The sequence below is a fragment of the Lacerta agilis genome, chromosome 8, assembly GCF_009819535.1.
Source record: "Lacerta agilis isolate rLacAgi1 chromosome 8, rLacAgi1.pri, whole genome shotgun sequence".
NCBI classification, from domain to species: Eukaryota; Metazoa; Chordata; class Lepidosauria; order Squamata; family Lacertidae; genus Lacerta; species Lacerta agilis.
Window position 1 is genome coordinate 54,926,265 of NC_046319.1, and position 19,168 is coordinate 54,945,432.

The 19,168-nt window shown below is 41.0% G+C and overlaps 1 protein-coding gene across 1 annotated transcript in view; it reads left to right on the plus strand.

The window, feature by feature from the left end:
• Positions 1–4,690: 4,690 nt before the first annotated feature.
• THRAP3 (thyroid hormone receptor associated protein 3) overlaps positions 4,691–19,168 on the plus strand; it is a 40,402-nt gene continuing 25,924 nt past the window's right edge. Inside the window, 3 exon segments of the mRNA XM_033158687.1 lie at positions 4,691–4,789; positions 14,499–14,592; positions 18,662–18,738. The gene's annotated coding sequence lies outside the window, so the exon portion shown is untranslated.

The window sequence follows — 19,168 nt, forward strand, 5'->3', positions numbered from 1 at the left end:
GTGATACCATGTACAGTTTGCAAAACAGCCACATAAATATATACAGGAGGCTGCCAATTCAATTTTTTCTTTCTTTCTTTCCCACGAGGCATTAATTGAAAAGGGGATAGTCAGTTAAGTTGTAGATACACTAAAACAAGGATGCAGACATACTCCCAGGAGCATTGGTTAAAATACTGCCAGGGAAAATTACTGGTAGACTTCCTGAGCAGGTGAGGTAGAGAGTGGTGCTTCTCCTAAGGTTCCTGATGTAGCATTCCCATTGGTCTGGTTGCTTCTGGGGGCGCCAGGCTGTTCCAGTCTGATTGGTCAGTTGCCTGCCAATCAGGTCCTGGCCCTACCCCCAGGTAGTTGACCCTCTCTACATGATTGGCAGCACTGCTCCTTCCTGTGACCTTACAAGCTTATAACTGGGCTGCACTAGGATCATGGAGAAATACTAAACCATTATTTAATACCATGGTACGCAGAATAAGAATAGGAACAATAAGACACCCATGTTTTTGAACTTAACCATAACTTGGTAGCATGATTTTGATCCTGTTCATTTGCACAAACTTCCTCCAACAGCATCTCAGACTTGAAACAAACTGCAGGCAGTGCCGAATCCCATCCCACCCCAAACTGTTTTTTGCCTTCATACTGACTGATAAAAGATTCTGACTAACTTGAAAGCTCACTCACAACCCAGGGAGTATTGGTCTTAAATGTGAGATAGTATTCTTAATGTTCCTGTTGTTGTTCCTGTTGTTGTTGTTGTTGTTGTTGTTGTGTGTATGTGTGTGTTTTAAAAAAACAACAACAACAGAGTAACCTGAGTAGTTTAATGAATCGTTTGCAGAGAGCTTAGAGGATCTTGGCTATTTAATGAGCATTCATCCTGATTTGTTTGTGAGTAAATTAGATGAAGATGCATTGAGCAAGTGTTATCCCAAACTTTCCAGCACATTTTCCCACCACTTTCCTTATTGTAAAAAGCCCAGTTTTTAAGTAAAGCAGGTTTGTTTCACAGGAGCTCCAGATCAACTTTAATTGTACTACATGCATTGCGGGTATGTGATTAAATCTCACCCCAAAAATAACAATAGTTTTGATTTGGTTTGATTAGCACTAGCATGTCAATGGATGCCAATGAATTGTTTAGGGTTCTGAAGTTTAACTCACTGTTCAATGCTACCATCGTCTGGTGACTTGATGGCATTGCATTGGGAAAATTTTCTACATTGGAAGCTTTAAACTTAAAGGGGATGGGGGAGCCAAACTCCTTGAAAAGCAGTTGCTAGTAATAGGCTGCACTTAATTGTTTTTGCTGCCCAGAATGGCACTGTAGGCTAGCTTCTAAAATGCCTTTTGCTATACAGCTCCAATGTGTTGCCAAAATGAGAGTCAGTGTGGTGCAGCAGTTAGGGCACTGGACCAGGACCTTCATGGATCCTCATAATTTTTACAAGCACTCCCTCCCCAAACCACCATCGAACAGAAGCAGGCATTGATTCCTATGTGGTCTACTGTTGTTTGCCTTTGTATTTTATCCTTTCTCTATTGAGCTTAGCATGGCATACACAAGTATGGGGGCTACTTTACTTTATCCTCATAATAAATTGTGAAGTAGGCTGCACTCAGACACTAACTAGCTCAATGTCACCTAGTGAGCTTTATAGCAAATCAAGGATGTGAAGTCCCAACATGGTGACCACTAACAGTGCAATTTGCAGTCTCACTATTCTATTTATTTTAAATGTGTATAGACTCCTTTTTGAACAAATTGTTTCCAAAAGTGGTTTCCAAAAATATATACAAACCTTTGTACAGTTTGAAAACCAGTTTAAACAGATTTTATTACTGTACTAAATGTTATTAAAATCAGCATGAACTAATATGACCAACTTGATTCTAATAAATTGAGTTACTCTATGTGTTGCTGCTCTTTGCAGTTTATATATATATATATATATATATATATATATATATATATAAACTGTTTGTAAAACATAAAGTGGGGGAGGGAAAAATACGTGCTTCATGTACGCCAGACTGCTATAAAATATGGGTGTTCTACCATATGCCTCATTATTTGTGTACAGTAATCAGTAAAGTCACACCAGAATGCATAAAAATTGTTGACTTTCTTTTGGCCTCTTGCAACTTTTAATTTTTATGTCAGTTTTTCCAATAATGTTGTTTGTCAAATTGCATTATACCATTGGCCCATAGTTAATAATTGTAACGATTCCCATGTCCTGGCAATAGTTGTTGTTGCAGCAGTTAACAGATGTGTTATGAGTTCTTTTGTGTCTAATTTGCAACATACTGTATTGTGATATCATGAGTTAAGTAGAGCCAGTCCTGGGGTCATGGGGACCGTCTGCCTTGTAATTAAATAATAATAATAATAATAATATTTGTACCCCGCCCATCTGACCGGGTCCCCCCAGCCACTCTGGGCGGCTTCCAACAAATATTAAAATACATTAAAATATCACAGATTAAAAAATTCCCTCAACAGGGCTGCCTTCAGGTATTTTCTGAATGTCAAGTAGTTGCTTATCTCATTGACCTCTGATGGGAGGGCGTTCCACAGATATTTTTGTAATCAAATATATTTTTGTAAATACATTTTTTCAGATCTTTTCAGTTTTTGGTACTCCACCACATTTGCTGATATGTCCTTATACTGGGACATCCTCTCCAACACATGGGAGAACTCATCGGTTTAATATAGCCTAGGCTTCTAGGTATTAGGTTCCAGGTCTATGCAATTTTAAGGGGTCTTTCTCTGGTCATTGCTGCTATGGATTTGTATGGCACTTTTGTCCACATTTTTGTCCATGCCTCTTTTTACAGCCAGTATAGTGTAGTGCTTATGAGCGCTGACCTAAGAAAGAAAAAAGAGTGCTGAACTAAGGTCTAGCATAACAGGGTTCATAAACCCCACTCAGTCATGAAGCTCACTGGATGACCTCAGGCCAATCACTGCCTCTCAGCCTCACCTACTACACAGGGTTGTTGTGAGGATAAAATGTGGAGGGTGAGAACCATATACACTACCTTGAGCAACCTGGAGGAAAAGTTGGTATATAAATGTAACAAATAAGACAATCTTGAAAGAATGGATGCTTACCCATGAGGGAACACATTATTATTTACCCAGGCTTCGTTTTTATTGGGTGGGCAGGTAGATAAAGGATGAACACAGCAAAGGCCACAGACATTTAGCGGGAAGGGCTTTGAAATGTATATATTTTGGGATGAACTTATTGCCCTTTCTTACCTAATTTCAAGCTGTTGTTGTTATTACTTTGAGGCACTTGAGGGTTAGTGTGGTATAGTGCTTTGTTGTTGTTGTTCAGTTGTTCAGTCGTGTCCGACTCTTCGTGACCCCATGGACCAGAGCACACCAGGCACGCCTATCCTTCACTGCCTCCCGCAGTTTGGCCAAACTCATCTTAGTAGCTTCGAGAACACTGTCCAACCATCTCATCCTCTGTCGTCCCCTTCTCCTTGTGCCCTCCATCTTTCCCAACATCAGGGTCTTTTCCAGGGAGTCTTCTCTTCTCATGAGGTGGCCAAAGTACTGGAGCCTCAACTTCAGGATCTGTCCTTCTAGTGAGCACTCAGGGCTGATTTCCTTGAGAATAGATAGGTTTGATCTTCTTGCAGCCCATGGGACTCTCAAGAGTCTCCTCCAGCACCATAATTCAAAAGCATCAATTCTTCGGCGATCAGCCTTCTTTATGGTCCAGCTCTCACTTCCGTACATTACTACTTGGAAAACCATAGCTTTAACTATACGGACCTTTGTCGGCAAGGTGATGTCTTTGCTTTTTAAGATGCTGTCTAGGTTTGTCATTGCTTTTCTCCCAAGAAGCAGGCGTCTTCTAATTTTGTGACTGCTGTCACCATCTGCAGTGATCATGGAACCCAAGAAAGTGAAATCTCTCACTGCCTCCATTTCTTCCCCTTCTATTTGCCAGGAGGTGATGGGACCAGTGGTATAGTGCTTATACAGTATCAAACTAGGACCTGGGAGAGACCAAAGTTCAAATCCCCATTAGGCCATGAAGCTCTCTGGGTGGCTTTGGGCCTAGCCTACCTCACAGGGTGGTTATGGGGGTTAAATGAGGAGGCGAACCATGTATGCTACATTAGGGCTCCTTTGAGAAAAGATAGGTATAAATGCAAGGAATCATAACAATAAAAAAATCAATTTAATCAACTAAGCATGATACGGAAAGACTGCCCTCTCATAGAAATCCTCCTCTTGGCCCCTCGTAAAATGCCACTTTTTCCGAGGCCCGCACTACAGAAGACAACATCCTGCGCCAACATTTCGAGAGCATATCACCCTAAAGACTTTCTCGCCAACATTGGGAGTTGTAGTCCCCCCTCGGCGATACATTTATGCCAGCTAGTCTAGCTTGGGCTGAAAAAGACTCCACCTCCCATCAGGCCTAAGGGTGGCTCCTGCGGACGGAGAGAGCGCGAGCTGGAAAAGGGGGAGGAACTTGCCTTTAGGGAGAGCGCGCGAGAGTCGGAGGGGCGGAAGGTAGTCGATGACGGGCACCTGCAAAGGCATGCCGGGTCTTGTAGTACATAATGTGAAAGCCGTCCGCGGTGCAAATAGGCCAAGGGGGCGGAAGAACTACATCTCCCAGCGGAGAGAACTTCACTCAGTTCGCTCAGCCTCGTTGTGCTGCGCGCGCAGGACGTCTGGGCCTGCTGCTACTGCTGCGGTGGTGAGCTGTGAGGTAGGCAAAGGCGGGCGAGAGAGGAAGGCCGCGTCTGAACGGTGAGGAGGAGGCCGCGGCCTGCGGGTTATTTTTTTGTTTCTTCTCCCTTAAGATTGAAAAAGATGGCGAAGGATTATGTTTCTACTTCACACACCCCAGGCAGGGGGGTGCTGAGGTGGAACTGCGTGGGGGCAGGGGGGAGGGGCGAGTGGGGGAGGGGTATCGCGTGCCCTGGGAGGAGGTCGGTTCGCGGGTAGGCCAAGGGGTAAGTGGAGAGGGCCGTTATTTCTGATAGCAGAGCTGAATCGGAGCTTTTTTTTTTTAATTGCCCCCGAAAACCAGACGGGGTTTTGGAAAATCCACCTAGAAGTGTTGGCGGGAGAGGTACCGGGAAGGCGGCCTCTGGCCCTCTCCTCTAGTTTCGCGATTGAATGGATGCTGACATTAAAAAAAAAAGTCTGCGTGCAATCGGGTGAGGGGGCCGCCTCCCCTCTTGAGTCAGGTGCCACGGCACCCAAACCCCCCTTGCGTGCAGCGTTTATTATCTGTCCATTCCGTCTTACCCACCGGCATTCTGCTGTGTGGAGTGGGAGGTGCAAATTAATTCACAATTAGATACGAATTAGCTTGTGTCTACATAGTGTGAGGGGTGGTCCTCTAGATCAGTGTTTCCCAACCTTGGGTTCTCCAGCTATTTTTGGGCTACAACACCCATCATACCTAGCTAGCAAGACCAATGGGGGGCGGGGCGGGAATTGTAGTCCAAAAATATCTGGAGACTGAAGGTTGGGAAACAATGATCTAGAATGATGATGGTGATTAATTCCTAGCTCTCTGCAGTTGCAGCTCCCACTCCACGTGATCTTGTAGTCCAAGGACCACCTGGAGGATGGCAGCTTAGCTACCCCTGCCAGCAGGACTTTACAGGACCAAAAAAGAGAAGAGATTGTTTGGTTTCAGTAGGGCATTAAAATTAGGGGCTTTCTGTTCTAAAAACTCCCTCGGAGAGGTCACTTGTGCAGACAGTTGAGCAGGCTTTGGCTCTGCCACACATCAGCTGTTAGGTGGTACAGCTGAAGCCTGCTTTCCTTTACCAATGTAATATTAGGAGTACACTTCAATGATGCTCCTAATTGTGCATTGACAGCTGCACCTCTGCCTTCCTCACACCATAGGTGTGTAGTAAGTGGGCATGGTTTGGGAAAAGTGGCCTAGCAAATGAAATTTTAGACCCTGGTTGGCCAGATTTAGCCTGTGGGCCAGAGGTTTCCCACCCCAACATAGTTCATAAAGCAATTTATTTACTACTTTTACTTCTGAGAATAGAATTCAAACCATTGGGATCAAATTACATGAAAAGGGTTTTAGGTTAAACATTAGGAAGAACTTTCTTATAGTGCAAGCTGATAAAGGGCATTTTGAACCACAGAAGTCACGTAAATATTGAGTGACAATATTGAGTTAATACGAGCCCCTAATTTGTGGGCCTAATGCATAAGAGAATGCAGTTTTAACAGAACAAATTGAACACCATCATCTGGTCAGATAAACCACTTACCAAGGTACCTCCATCTTGTCTGGATTGAATATCAGTCAATAAACCCTTATCCAATACCTTAACACACCTAGTTACAGGTAGGTAGCAGTGTTGGTCTGCCATAGTCAAAACAAAATAAAAAAATAAAAAAATCCTTCCAGTAGCACCTTAGAGACCAACTTAGGATTTTTTTATTTTGTTTTTACCACACCTAGGCACTGATTCAGGGCACAAAAGCCTCACCTAAAAGATGAAAAAGAGAAACAGCTGGGTGCCTTTTGTGTATTGATGATACCTCAAGATAAATCTCTGCAGACCTCTCGCAGCAGTTTTATGTTAAACAGCATTAGCGGCAGGGAGGGGAGTAGAATTGTGTAGACCCCTGGAGTGTAATAACTAAGGGGCTGAGCCACAGTTCCCCAGCAGAACTCTCTGGAATTAGCCATCCAAATAGGAGGAGAACCACCACTAAGTGGTATCGCAAGCACACAGTTCCGATATATTATCCTGATGGTCAATGACATCAAAAGCACCTGAGGTCCAAGAGAATCAACAGGGTTTTGAACCCTTTGATTTTCAGAAAAGACCATCCCACAAATTGCTGAAGGCAGTTTCTGTCCTAAAGCCTTGCCTGTAGCCCGATTTAAATGGCTATAAAGAAAAACTTTCATCTAAGCACTTAGCTCAGGACATGTTGTTACCCAGCCTATAATTGTTGACATTTTCTAGATTCATGCTAGGTTTCTTTATGACCAGTATTATAACTTCTGAAGTGGAAGTTAGAAACACCCTGCCTCCCCTGTCATCTAAGACTTAAGACTGATTCCAAGGAGCCCTCCCACTCTACCCTTGGAGATGGATTAATGCCATTGAATGCCTAAAGTTTAACTTGAGCAGCTAGGTAAAATTTCCAGAAATTTTGAAGCCATGGAGAGGAGGACAGGTTTTTTGGGGGGTGATGTTTTGTTTGGGGGGGGACAAATTTTTTTGGGGGGGAATGCATTTTGTTTGTTTGTTTCCAGTGCTCCATATTGAAAATCACTTTGAACCTAGAATGCATTATGCATAACTTGGTTTGCAATAGAATTATCATGCCTGTTACATTAAAAGTTCAGTTCATTACAATAATTATAAATTGAATTTATTAAACTTTTTTTTACAAATGGGGCTACACGCTGCTAAACTAGCATCTCTTTGGTTTGCTAGTTCATGAGGAATGGGCAAAAACAGAAACCAATATTATAGTAAAACAAATTATTATTCAGAAAATAACAGTTAAGCAAACATAAAGTATTCATTTCCATTAAAAGAGCTGAGAAAAGGGGAGGGGGAACAAAACTCAATGAACACTGCATGAAATTTAATAAGTCCCATTTTCTAAATTATTACTATCATTTCCTCTTTCTTTATCTTAAAAGTTCCCCCCCCCCATGAATGTAGTAGTTGAAATGAGATATTTAAATAGGAAAAAGAATAAAATAATGTGAATCATTATATTCAAACAAATTCAGTTATCTGATAGTCGGAGGTTTAATCTTAAATCCCTTGTGATGGTCAGATCATGTTTATAGAGATGTGAAGGCCCAGAAAATGAAAAGTTTTCTTTTAGAATGAAGAACAAAATGTTTTAAGACACAATGTTCATAAATTTAGTCTCCCAAAATGATTTCTAAAGCTCTGTTAACAGGAGGGCTTTTATGTAAGGCTTTGTACAGTATCAAATCATTACAATTCCTATACACTGAGGACAAGCAGGTCCTGAGATGTACACAGAGTACAATTCTAAAAAGCAAGAGTAAGATACACTTTTGCCTCTTGGGAGGCACTGTCATTGTTAAAAGAGAATAAAGGATTCAATGCATTCTTTGCTTGTAGCTTCTTGTTGGATCTGTTTCTGTCCTCTTGACTAGGCCTCAAAGGACTGTGAGCAGGAAAAAGTACAGAGCAACGTAATTTTGTTGCCATCCAATTCAGACTGCTGCAAATCAATTGGATCAAAGATTCAAAGGGATAAATGTAAGTGATAGCACTGCTTCTGCATTTGACTATGTTACAAAACAAGCAGCATTCTTAGGGTTTGATATTTGAAAGGTACCTTCAAAAGTTACAGAGAGCAGAATTATATTTATGTATTTGGCCAAGTAATGCAGTCTGGGATTCTGCACATCCATCCTGCAGCACGGTGGCCAGATCTTTCCAGCTTATTTCAATCTGGGCATACCTTCAGTCTTAAGAGGCCCATGATAAATACAGTAGGTACAAAAGTGACTCTCTGAGGATACTATGCAGCTGAGTTTTGAAAGATTACGATCCTTATCTTTAAGTGTGAATTATTTAAACTTTTATTAAACTGACATCCTATATTAAATTCATAACAAAGAAGCAGGCCAGTTTTAATTTAGTAAGAAATGCAATTCTCAGCCAATTTTTTACTTCTGCAAGGTGCACTTTTTTAAAAAAAGTATCCTTTCTATTATCACCAGCACGTGATTTAAGTCACCATCATCACAGTTTGTATTTGCCCATTACACAAAAACTATTTTAGTACTCGTTCTAGCTCATTTAACAAGATAGCCTAGTAAAACAATTGCTGTGATTAAAGGTAGCTGCATCAGTGAATTATTGAAAATTGTTCCCCAAAAGGTCTGCCACATTTTTCTTCTTAATTTTTAAAAAATGTCTTCAAGGCTGTCTAGAATTTTTTTTCACCTTTCTGGATGGAAGACACCATGATGAAATCTTTTTTTAAAGGATTTGTAAAGCGTTAACATGTGAGCTTGCAACCAATGTAGAATTCTAAACACATAGCATAGTAGTCTTTATATGCCGGAGTTGTAATGGTTTGTATTGGTCAGGTTGTTTTGGATCAGCTGCCATTACACCACAAACTTAATTGTTTTCCTGTGTAAAAATACATTAACATTCTGATGTCTCATAGGCATTACTGAAACTGCTACAGAACTGCAAACCTAATAAAAAAACCCTGTTATTTCTTAAGGTGGCTCATTGCCATTTTCAGAAGTAATTGTTTTTCAGTGTGGTGGGAAGTAGAGAGAGATACAGTTCTGTTTGGCTGTGACAGAGAAAATGAGTGTGATATAAGAGTTAACTGGCACCAGTGCGAAAAGCTGAGACCCCATCACAGTCTGGGTCTCATATCATACTCAAAACAGTGGCCTTCTTCTGATTGGTTGAATGATTTACTATTTCAAGTTGTTTTGGGTGTTTCTTTATTATAAAGCACTCTGTTTCAAAATTCCTACTTGGTGTGTCATATCTTGGGCACAAATTTAGTTTTCCAGTGATGGACTGAATTTACAGTTCTAATTCTTTCCTTCTTGCCATCATGTGTAATGTGTCCTTTAAGGGGTTTGAGAACAAATGTTCTTTCCTGCTGATTTGGCAGGGTCTCCTCCCCATATTTCAAAAGTGTCTGTTGAGTTAACTTGGTTATCTGGATAATTCATAGTGAACTGTATGTAGCAGATATCAACAGCAGAAAGAAGAGTGTCTTCAGTCTTCTGTACTGTGGCTGTTGATAATTATTTTGTGGAACCAAAACAGAGATGAGAGTGTGTTGTTGTTCCCAAGCAGCTGAATACAGTGGAACCCCGGTTTTCGAACTTAATCCGTTCCGGAATTCTGTTTGACTTCCGAAATGTTCAAAAACTGAGATTTTACTTCCAGGTTTTCGGTGTTCGGCTTCCGAAATGTTTGGTAGCCGAGACTTTCGAAAACCGAGGTTTAACTGTTCATAATCAGTGACCATCAGAATGTCATTCAATATGTTAATTGTGTGCCAGGTAAAGTACTTTCTTTTGTGTGTCCTGTATCTGACAATCTATTCCATTAGATAACCCCAAGTTCTACATGAGAACAACCTACCTTCCCTTCCACACTATGCGTATTTTTACAAACCTCATATTCCCCCTTGTCTCTTTTCATAAACCAAAAAGCTTTAAATATTATAGCTTTTCATTGCAGGGAGGATGGATGCACCAGCACCCTGATTGTTGCCCCTTTTCTGCAACCTTTTCATCTCTATGATATCCTTTATTTTGGTTCCAGGCATTCGTAATTTGTTGTATTGTAAAACCTAGAGTAGGACCCAATTATTATAACCTTTCTTCATATAGGAGTTGATCCGTCCGTTTGATCATTTTAGTTGTGTATTCCAGCACCTTATCTAGCTCTACAATATCCTTTTTGAGGCCCATAAACGAAAACTGAACAGTGTTTCAAGTCCAGTCACAGTAGATTTGTGTAAATGGTATGATATTGGTAGTTACATTTTAAATCACTTTTCTAGTGATTTTGTAACATCTTTCACAGTTTCTACATACTGGGTTCATTGAGCTATACAGTGGTTACCCGCTAGACGAAAATAATTCGTTCTGCGAATTTTTTCGTCTAGCGGTTTTTTCGTCTAGCGAAGCGGCAATGACAGCCGCGCTCCGCTAAATGAAAAAAAAAGACGAAATTTTTTTGTCTTGCGAAGCAGCCCCATTGACTTTTTCGTCTTGCGGGGCGGCTTCCGCTAGACGAATGCCGTTCGTCTAGTGAGTTTTTCGTCTAGCGAGGCATTCGTCTAGCGGGGCACTACTGTACGTCTTTTTGGAACTCCACTAAATTACAATACAGTGGTACCTCAGGTTACATATGCTTCAGGTTACATACTCCGCTAACCCAGAAATAACACTTCAGGTTAAGAACTTTGCTTCAGGATAAGAACAGAAATTGTGCTCTGGCGGCGCAGTGGCAGCGGGAAGTCCCATTAGCTAAAGTGGTGCTTCAGGTTAAGAACAGTTTCAGATTAAGAACGGATCTCCAGAACGAATTAAGTTCTTAACCCGAGGTACCCTGGGGTTTTTGATGAAGGGTGGTCTTTAAATGGAATAAATAATAATAATTAGATACTCAGAAATGTGGATTATCTAAATACAGGTGTTGCATGTTTGAATTTAATTGCAATATTTTATTTTGCTAAGCAAAGTGTTCAAAATATTTACAAGGGAGAAACAGTGACATAGGCAAAGTCAGCCACCTCATTAGTCCATGCTTGGACCTATGCTTATTTATTGTTAAATTAAAATGAACCAAAATGGGTTACTTCTAATCTGGTGTTGGAAGAGCAGGCCTTAAAAATACATCTGGTCTGAAAATTCTGAAGTCTGTATCCCATAAAATGAAAGCAGATGAGATGTTGACAGTAAGTTATCTACTTGGCAAGATTAATCTCTCTTCACCAAATTGAGGTGGAAGGATTAAATCTATAGCAAGATTCTAAGTACTGTACAGTAATATTGAATCCTGTTTTGGCTCACTCCTGTTTCTGGGATTTGAGCAAGTCTGTTCTTTCTTTTGTAAGTACAGCTTGCCAAAAGTAGCACATATGGTATTGTTAGGCCTTGGTTTACCTCTGAGAGGAGCTGTAGCTGGGATCCAATTCAGGTGCAGGTGGGTAAAAATCAGAAAAATAATAGATGAGGTCACTGGCAGGCTGGGAGTCAGGCAGTGGATCAAACAGATGAGGATCAAAGGGTTAGCAGTAGGAGGTAGATCCAAGCAGAAGGCTGAGTTCCAAGACAGCAATAGGTTGAAGGGGCCAGGTGCAGTGTCAAAAGCAGGTTGTGGTAGCAATCCAATCTTAACACTCAAGGCATCCAGTCTTAACACTCAAGGCAGGTTCCTCAGGCTGATCAGATGCCTTGCCTGTAATTGCTTCATAAGGCCTTGTGTGTCCTGATAGGCTTGGAAAGTCAGCTGCAGTTGTAACTGCCGCCTACAAAACCCTTTTCCCATAGGCCAGGCATGTCCAAAGTCTGTTTCGTGGGCTTAATCTGGCCCGCTGGTTGGTTAAATCCGGTACCTGTGGCAGTCTATTTCCTGCGGTAAAATCCTAAAATCAACAACTTCAATCTTAAAAAAGGTCAACAACTTTGGTCGGCCCTCATGGCCCTTCACTTCATCAAATCTGGCCCTCTTTGAAAAAAGTTTGGACACCACTGGCATAGGCCTTCACTTTCTGGCTACCTAAGAACTAAGAATGCTGGTTGCACAGTAAGGTGCTGGACACCCTGGTTTGAAACCCTTGACATTACACCTGTCCTTAAAGCATGATGTGATTCTGGACTACTTTGGAAGGAAGGGCAAGATATAAATTAAAATAAATAAATGATGTGTATCTGAGCGTATGTCCTGCTCTCCTTATAAGGTTAGAACCTCAAAAGAGCAGTGTGTGTGCTTGTCTCTCCTGGAGAAGAAATTGCCCTTAGGCTAAAATGAAAGATGTGTTTCTGCTATATAATCCAAATAAGAGATTTGATAGTTTAATTTGTTCATGTGCATAAAAACTTCACATGCTTCAGTTCATACATTCAGATGAAAAAGATATTGCAGTATTGTGGCTTCTAGAAGCACTGAGTTCTCTCTCTGCTGCTTTTTTCATTTCTGCGGAGGTGTTTCCCTCTCTGTAGTACTTCTGCACAGTGTTCAAAACTCCCCTTGTGCTAGGCACATTTTGTGACAAGGAATTTCATTAGCGTGAGCAGTTTCTGAGCTCTGAGCGCAGTACTGTGCCTAAGAATTCAGATTAAAACTGCAGAGTGGAAGGAAAGGAGGACCTTTTTCTGCCTACTTTCAGCTACTCTCTGAAGACTGGAGAAGAGACCCTCTTAAGAATATTAGGGTGGTGGGCCGAAGTTTACGTTACCCGAGGGTCCACTTTATTTAAATTTTGTTTCGTAATTGCTCATTGATTATCTTGAAATCTTATATTTTATTATATAACCCTTTTTGGTGTTGTGAACTACTTTGAGCAGAGTTTACCATGGAAAAGCAGCATACAAATAAAATCACTGATTATATATAGCAGCCCAGAGACTGAAATTATGATATTAATGATTTCTATTTCATCCCTTGTGAACATCTGCAAGGACACTAAAAAAGAGTGGTTACTCAAAGCAGAAGAAATTGCTCTGGCCCATAAATTGAAACTTATAATAATACAGCAGAGTTGTTATTTGAATATATGTGTGCTGAGTCACATACAAAATTTAACAAATCCACATGTTCCACCTTTCCTTATCCTTAATAAAAGAGGCTTGTTCTGAATAGGTATTTAGAATTCATTGAGAAATAGAGCAGACTCATCTGATGCTTTTCTTGGGAAAAGAATGGAAGAAGCTTAAATGGAAGGATTTTTTTAAAGGATGGGAAATCATGGCAAATGCAACAGGAAATTGGATTGTAAGATACCGAACTAGGTGCAAATGAATACATAATATGAAAATAATTATGGATGCATCAGAGCGAAGAGATTCTTGTGTGCACAAAAATGAAAAGATTTATTGTTTAAAACAGAGGAATGTTTGTTGAAGTTGGAGGCAAAGCTGATATGTTTGATTAGAGAAAACAGAATCATTGACATTTATTAATAATAATTAGAGAACCCCTTTTGGATTTTTTGTGTGGAAAGGAAAATGAATGAATTTGAGACATTTGTGTCTAAAAATTGGAGAAATATTGCTTAGCACAAAGTAGAACAGTTGCATGTCATCCTACAGTAAATATTTTGAATAATTTCTTTTATGTAACTGAGGACAGAAAAGCAGAAGTCCATTTTATTTATTTAGTTTTCCTTTTTCTTCTGTTCTTTACTTTTAAACGTCTTTTTTCTCTCCCCCCCCCCATTTGTTTTCCTTGGTGTCCTCTGCTCTGGGCCATTGTTGGGGCCTAGGATTGCACACACATGAAGGTGATAGGTGAGGGACTTGGAAAAGAAAGGAAAGCTTCCGTGTGAGAGCTGGGAGGGTCCACCACTTTCTGCGTCAGGCAAAGGTTAAGAGCTACCTTTGAGAGAGAACTCTAGGTTTTCTTTCCTCTTTCTTTTTCTTTTTCATTTAAATTAGTTCTTTTCTCTTATTGTATTATGAAAATGCTTTAATAAAATATTATGCAAAAGAAAGAGAGAGAAATACAGCAGACTCCTATCTGGTTAGGACACACTTCAAAGGTAACATGCCTCTCCTGGGGAGAGGCCATAGCATATAGCCCAAAGCTAGTGGCTAAGGGTTGATTGCTGCTTAATTATGGCAAGGTGTGAAGATAATAAATGGTCCGTTTTTAGGTGCAATACAATTAAAACATCCTTTGAGATTGCATACTGTGCCCTCAGTGCTTTGAGATTGAGATGGAACAGGTGGTGACTTCTTGTTTTTAAAAAATTGCAGGTGGATTGATAGGATTGACTACATTGAGGAGTGCTCACTTTACTGCCACACCTGCTGGTGAGGGACTTCTGGGCTTTGTTGTGTTGAACAAAAGGTATGTTTTCCTCTCCAGCTTAAAAAATAGCATAAAAATTGAAGCCTTACTTGCCTTAGGTTTGCAGTTGTGGCAGTAGGAAAGCAAAGCAAACAACTTCCAATGGCAGAGTCCCAGGTTTCCCTCCCCAAACACTTCAGAAGTGTAAAATACAAAGCAACATATCCTTTTATATCTGTGTTATTGATAACTTTACACTACAGCATGCAAGTGATTTGATTTGCAGACAAAAAGAACCTGGTGTAAAAATCTTTCTATGCACAGAGCAGCTTTTTGCGAAGAAGTGGAACTTGTGGATTGCACCTGATTAACAGTGGAAAATGAGTATCTGGCTCGGGAATTAAGATGATTTGAGGGTCACAGTACGGTTGTATGTGCAAAAACGGCTTTTGTTTCCAACACGTGATATTTCTTATGGCTTATTTTGAATCATGGAACATAGTTAAAACAGGGAATCATATTTTTCTAATCAGTATATAATTTTTCAATGTGTTTTCATTTAATCGGTGCCTTTTTTCTAGGAGTACGCAGGGTACACCCCTAAACATTTTGTGAATCTAGCGGGAGAAGAAACTAAAGTTTTTAACATTTTTAGTTTCTTCTCTAGCACAGTGAATTGTCAGTTCCGTTGCTACTCCCGATGGTGGCCTCATTTCCTGTCACGGTGTTTCCTAAGTCTCAGACGGAATGAGAGTACTCCTAAATTTTGTTTTACAAAAAGCACTGCATTTAATTACCGTATATACCCGAGTATAAGCCGACCCGAATATAAACCGAGGCACCTAATTTTCCTACAAAAACCTGGGAAAGCTTATTGACTCAAGTATAAGCCGGTTCACCTTTGCCGCTGTGGAGGAGGAGGAGGAACGAGCAGCCCAAAAGCAGCCCTTTGGGCTGCTCCTTCCTCTTCCTCCTTTGCCAAGTTTGCATTTATGCGAGCAGTTCAGGAATGGAACAAGCTGCCTGGGGAGAGTAAAGAACCGCCATTCTTGTACGCTTCTTAAGGAATGGTTGACTGGGGAGAGCGGGTGGTGGCACGAGCGGAGAGAAAGGGCTTCTTTCTCGCCGCCCCCCACCACCCGCCTCACTCGAGTATAAGCCGAGGGCAGCTTTTTCAGCACAAAAAATGTGCTGAAAAACTAGGCTTATACTCAAGTATATACAGTATGCCTTGCCGAGAGTTACTGCCATTTTTGGAGTTGAGATTGTGTTCTCATGGTACATATAGAGAGGTGACCCTGCACTTGGCTTGCCCATGTACATCATATACAGCTACAGGCAATGAATGACCAATTTGCATGCGGGTAACGTTCCAGGACCACCACCACCCACACACATTGACAGGGCCTGTGTAAGCCTGTTCTGCCACCGCCCTGTTCTACCCCTTTTGACGAGCGAGTATGCAGTCACACACATATTGGATGTGCTTAAAACAGTTGCTGCCTGCATTTGGTTTGCCAGCACCTTTCTGCTAAGCACCTGTTCTTGGTGTATGCCACGCTATGGTCTTCCTCTTGTGAATTGATTGCAGGCAACAGGGGTTGCCTAGCAGGCAAGGCAGTTCTGGTCCTTTATAACTGGGGCACACTTTCTCCAATCTGCTTTGTTCTGATTGCATTGTACTCCCAAGCAGAAGTTAAGCCTCTCTAGTTAGCAAACAAAACAAAACAACAACAAAACCCTGTCTATTGGTAGTTCATGAAGGTATGGTAGTTATCTCTTTGTTTCATAATAAAAATAAGGTTGTTGGATCGTAAGTATTGTTAGGTTTCATCCATGAAAGGTGTCTTGCATTCACATTTTCTTCCCAACTCCAGAAAACAAGTGTAACAGTCTGCAGCACAGATTTTTTAGCATTTGAGACAGTTACAGTTTTCCACCCTTCATTGTTAAGACCAATGCTTCTCTGCAGAAATTCTGTTCTTCAGCTCCCATTCTTGGTTAATCATAAGCATTTAAGAGCCAATTTCAGCCAAGCTAAAGCAACAGCAAATGAAAAAAACCAGCATTTGTTAAACTTACTTCTGTTATCAGCATAACAGCAAACCCTAAGATTAGTTAACTTCAGGAAGTGCATGGACAGAAAGTTTCCTATTCCTATCTCATCTCTGCAGTGGTCCCACCCCCGAAAATGCCTTGTTGGAGGGTTGGGGGGCCCTCCTGAACAGTGTAGGATGGGTTGGAGGGATTTGTCTAAAGATTCAAACCAATGAGTTGTGGCAACTTAAAGACTAGTTCATGAAATTGTGGTTGTCTTCTAAGGTGACACAAGGCTCTTTATTGTTTTTGCTGCAACAAACTAGGACAGCTTACCTCCCCCTGGAAATTTCTGCTGACAGATTTATGTGGCAGTTAAAGCTTTATTTGTCTTGGCGTATATGATTGTTGAGCACAGCAGTTGCAGACAGAGACTCCAGCTTCTGCAATCAATGTGTGGGCAGCAGGAAGAGGAACGAGAGCAGTGGCTCATCGAAGGCATGGGTGGGAAATCTTTCTGGCCCAGCAGGTCAGAATCTGTTCCCACCCCCAAAGGCCAACTTTGATAGGTACCGTAGATTGTCCTGCTCACCTCTCAAAAGTCCCTTGCATAACTGGTTGTCAGGCACTTGGGAACCAAAGTGAAATGGGCTTTGCCAGCCCTTTGCTTGGCAAAGCCTGGAGCACAAAGCTGCTTTCTGCAGACACCAGCTGCATACAGTGGTACCTTGTGTTACAAACACTTTGGGTTACAGACTCCGCTAACCCGGAAGTAGTACCTTGGGTTAAGAACTTTGCCCCAGGATGAGAAAAGAAATCGTGTGGCGGCAGTGGGAGGCCCCATTAGCTAAAGTAGTACCTCAGGTTTAAGAACGGTTTCAGGTTAAGAATGGACCTCCGGAACGAATTAACTTCGTAACCAGAGGTACCACTGTAGTTGAGTTCCACATGGGGATCTCACTCATGCACCCAATCCTGCCATGTCTCTACCTTCTACACACCTGACCACACAAATGATGTCAGGTGTGGGGCAGGTGGACACTGTTTGCAGTTCAAATTGTGACCATGCCAAGCCTAAATTGGCATTGTTCCTCACCCTGTGCTAAGGCTTGGTGGACCTTATGCAGGATATGGGTACAGATGGCAACTGTTGACATATTTGTTTTATACTTTCTTTCTACCTTTCCTTTTTTTAAGTTAAATGCCTCTCAAAACATTATTTACTTTTAATTACATATGGCATGCAACAATTACACAAGATGAAAATAAAAAATAAAACACAACAGTGAACACCCAGAGAACTTCTCCAAGCACACTAACAAAGTTATGTCATAGTGTATATACCAAAACCACCACAATTTTAACACACACAAAATGATGCATAGCAACATATTGCTTGGATTGTTGACCACAAAGAAATAGTTATTTTGATTGACAGGAGTTCATAGGAAGGTGGGAGGAAAGAAATAATAATAATAATTAAAATATATTAAAATAATTTAAATGGTACTACCTTATGTCTCATTATCTGTGTAAGCTATAAAGCCACCCCAGACAGCATAAAAATTTTTGTGTTACTTTTTGAAAAACTTTTTAAAGCCATGAGGACATAGCAGGAACATGATAACCTATATCTAGGGCTTGCTTGTGAGGCTGACAACGCAAGCTGACTTTTTCCCTGCCCTTCACCCAGAAGGGCTCCCAAGCAGCTTGCAGATTAATAAAAACATTCACAGTCTTTGCCCTCAGGTTTGTTTGTTTGTCAGAAAGTCATATGATGATACTAGGAGACCGACCAGTAGACAACTAACTGAATGTTTTCACAATTATAGCCTTTGTAAATTTTGCTGGTTCTCTCTCCTTGCAGGGAGTGGAGAGTTGTGAGATTACTACTGAGGTGTGTTCAAGCTTGGTAGGTTTATACATGGACACAATTACTTGAGAAAACAAAGTGGTTTGTGCTAGAGTAACAGATTTGAGGAGGGCTTAATTAGAGTAGCGCTGCCTTTACACCTTTCTTCAAGGTAGAATGGTTATTGTGGATGTTCTCCTGTGAGCATTTGCAATATTAACAATTACTTTTATTTTGCAGAATTTTTTGATTTCAAGTGGAAGGAGACAGTGCCAGGCAACCATCAAGTTGTGACAAGGCAGTCTATTCCAAGTGAGGTAGGTTGCCCACAGAGCTTGAGTGTGTATGTTGCATAACCTTTGTGCAAATTTATTTAAAATATTTATAGACTACTTTCTGACCTTGCAGGGTAGAACACAATTTTTAAAAACATGCCAAAAAAGCCAGTGGATTGTATCCAGCATTAGTCATACTCCAAGTAGACCCATTGAATTTAATGGACCTGAGTTAGTCATGGCCATTAATTTCAGTGATCCAACTAATGTTGGATACAACTTCTATCTTAAATACCGTGTAACACTAATTCTTGTTATGGACTCAGTCCATTGCAAATCAGCAAATGGGTTGCATCATAGGGCTGCATCCTTAGAAGTTTTTAGGTAGAGGCTGAATGGCCAGCTGTCAGGGATTCTGTAGTAGTGGATATCTTGCATCAGCATTGGACTAAACCATTTTATGTTCTTCCAA